Consider the following 3031-nt stretch of genomic DNA (forward strand, 5'->3'; position numbering starts at 1 on the left):
ATTAAATTGGTATAAATAGGAGGTGATTTGCAGCAATTTATGTAAAGTCGCAGCAGAATAGTTTTATTAGTTTGTAGACTGTACTATCGAGCTCTAAATGAAGCTGTGATTCTGAGTGCTGTAACAGTGCATGGCAATAGGGCTATAAAGATCCTGTCACTTTTTTCCCTGTTAATTCATGCAGGGAAAGATCAGGTTGTAACATTTTATTTTGCCTACAATTATTTGAGACAACTGCCTAGTCAAGATAAAGAGACAGAGCATTCGTACTTGACCAGGATATGCCAGATAGGAAACACAGAGCCTGAAGGACATGGTTTTACCCCAAGGAGCTGTGTCCCAGCCTCTCCGAGCTGCTGACGTGTGCCTGGAGTGAGGGGCAGGAGGAGATGGTCGCAGGCTTCTCCTCATGAAAACCACAATTTTTTATGGGTGGGATTTTAGCTCCTTACAGAAGCTGAATTCTTCAGTACCTGGATAACAGTAACAGAGCTGAACGTTTTCACTACAAGAGTTCAAATATATGCTTTAAAAAATAAAAACAGTAAATAAAAATGTAGCAGTATTTCAAATATTCATACATGAAATGTTGGGTTCTAGGCTAATAACTAAACATGGGAGTGAGATTTTGGAATTAGTATAGGTTTTTAAAAAATCAGCTCTGTGCTTAGGAGGATAAATGAAAATAATTGAGAATTATTCAAAAATGGAGTCAGAATAAAGTTTTAGAAAAAGTTTAGAGAGTTAGTTTAGTTTAGTTTAGAGCCCATCATCACATTACTGTAACCCTCAGCATATTTTGAATGCTACAGCTTTGGTCAGTTTTCATTCTTCCCTCTGTCCATCCTATTCCCCTCCCTTCCTTCCCCTGAGATACAAAAGTGGATTTGGAAAAGCTTCAGAGAAAGAAGATAAAAGATATGGAATGGTTTCCATCTGTAGAGCAGTTAAACAGAATGGACACACAAGCTGAAAGAAAGGTATATGGGAGAAAATAGCCAGTAAAATCACACTTGGTGTGGTGGTTGTTTACTCCTTCTTCCAGTACAAGAAGAAAGGAACCTCAGATGAAAGTAACAGGAGGCAGGTTCACAACAAGTAAGCTGTTCTTCCAACACATGAACTTGTAGTTAAGACATATTCTGAGAAAGCTAAAACTCTACATGCATCAAAGACTGAACAATTTCATGGAAAAACAGAGATATTGGTTACAAATGACACCCCTTCTGGCTCTAGAAGTATCTAAGCAGCAACAGTTGGAGGTCATTGAAGTATTCTCGTGGTTTGTCACTTCATGTTTCCTTCAGTCTTCCTAAAACTTTACTTCTTGTCACTGTCAGAAACAGACTACAGCTAGATAAACCTTTAATTTGTCTGAGCTTAGCTCTTCTTATAAGTCATACCAAGCCCCATATCACCATATTTTTTTATTTTATAATATAAAATAGCCTAGAATTCCCTAGCATTCTCCTTGAATGCTAGGGAAGGGAAGATTGGAGTGCAAGTCCACCTCTGACAAAATGGTTTGGATAACCAAGACATGGAGAAAAGGTAGACACATTGGTGGCAGCTCTGGATACCCGTTCCCTTTTTTTCTGCAGCTGGTGCCGCCTTCTCTGTTTGCTGACTATTTCCCATTCATTACAGTCACCCTCACATTCAAGTATCAAAAAGACTCAGTTCTCTTTAAAAAAGTTATGAAAAAAATGCTGGTGAGTCAGGAGTCCAACAAATCAAAAAGACGTGTCTGGAGCAAAACACAAGGAGATGTTAGGCAAGTCAAAGATCAGGAGAGGAACTTTTTGACTCTATAATAGACTCCTGAGAGTTAGAACTGACATTAAAACTGACATGGCACATCTGCCAGCCACTTGCATATTGGGAAGATGTAAATCTACATGCAGTTTTCTGGGACAATATTTCCCCTGCAAGACTGGAAATCTACTTTCAGTATCAGTTTGGGCCTGCAGCACAGACTGGATTCTCAAATACTCACAGTTCTATAGTTGTCTTGGCAAAACATCTTTCAAGTGTTTAAATTATTGGATGCAAAACGTCATTTGAAAACACCACCTAACACACAACATTTAAGTGTCTTACATAACCTACATCAGTCATAGCCTTAGTAGCACTTATGCCTCTCCTTAGAATATCCACCTTTCCTTTGTAAGTTTGGGTTCTAACATGAAATTTATCCAGTTCATTTCATGAACAAGTTAATCTTTGTGGCATTTATACTATCTCTTTATGCAGAGATACTTCCAGTTATTTTACCATTTCTCGTACTCTGTTTTTTCCTAAAAAGTTTGCAGATGTTTTTCACAACAGCCAGTCCCGTTTTGTCCTAAACATTTCACACTTCTCACACAGATCCTAATACAGTAAACCAATTAATTTTTTTTTCTGAAAATGAACAAGTTAAAGCCCCGCAACTAAACCACAAATAAGAAAGGTATTGATTCTGTCCCCAAATTGTATTTTCCAACAATGGTCAACTCTATACCAAAACAAAAAAATAAAAATAAATAAAAAAAAAAAAAGGAAAAAGCAAACTGAACAAAGTCAGTCTTATCATAGGGCAGCCAAATAATCCTGCATTCTGCAGGAAGGGCTGATAGAAGAAGGGCTGATCTAATCTGACTGCACAACCTCCTTCCACGTCCACCTGCGCCTGTCCTGTTTTCCTGCCTTTAGAGCACATCCTTTTCAGATCTTTAAACAGCCGTAGATAAATGAATCCATTCTTGCAATGAACTATTATCACATATCTGAAAGCTAAAAGGATGAGGAAATTTGCCAAAGACCTGAGAACAGGTGTAAATTAGCGAGAAGGGGATCAAGGAGATGGTTAGCTCCAGGTACCCGTGTCTGGACCACAGCTGTGGAGAGCACTTGCAGCAAGTGGTGCTTGGTCCCTGCTTCTCAGAAGTGTCCTCCTCCCTGTTGTAACTTTCATCTATTGACTGATGGAGTGAGATTGCAGGGGTACTCATTCATCTTGAAATAAAACAGCTTTTACAGTGCTCAGCCT

This window comes from Oxyura jamaicensis, chromosome 4 (assembly GCF_011077185.1).
Source record: "Oxyura jamaicensis isolate SHBP4307 breed ruddy duck chromosome 4, BPBGC_Ojam_1.0, whole genome shotgun sequence".
Taxonomy (NCBI): domain Eukaryota; kingdom Metazoa; phylum Chordata; class Aves; order Anseriformes; family Anatidae; genus Oxyura; species Oxyura jamaicensis.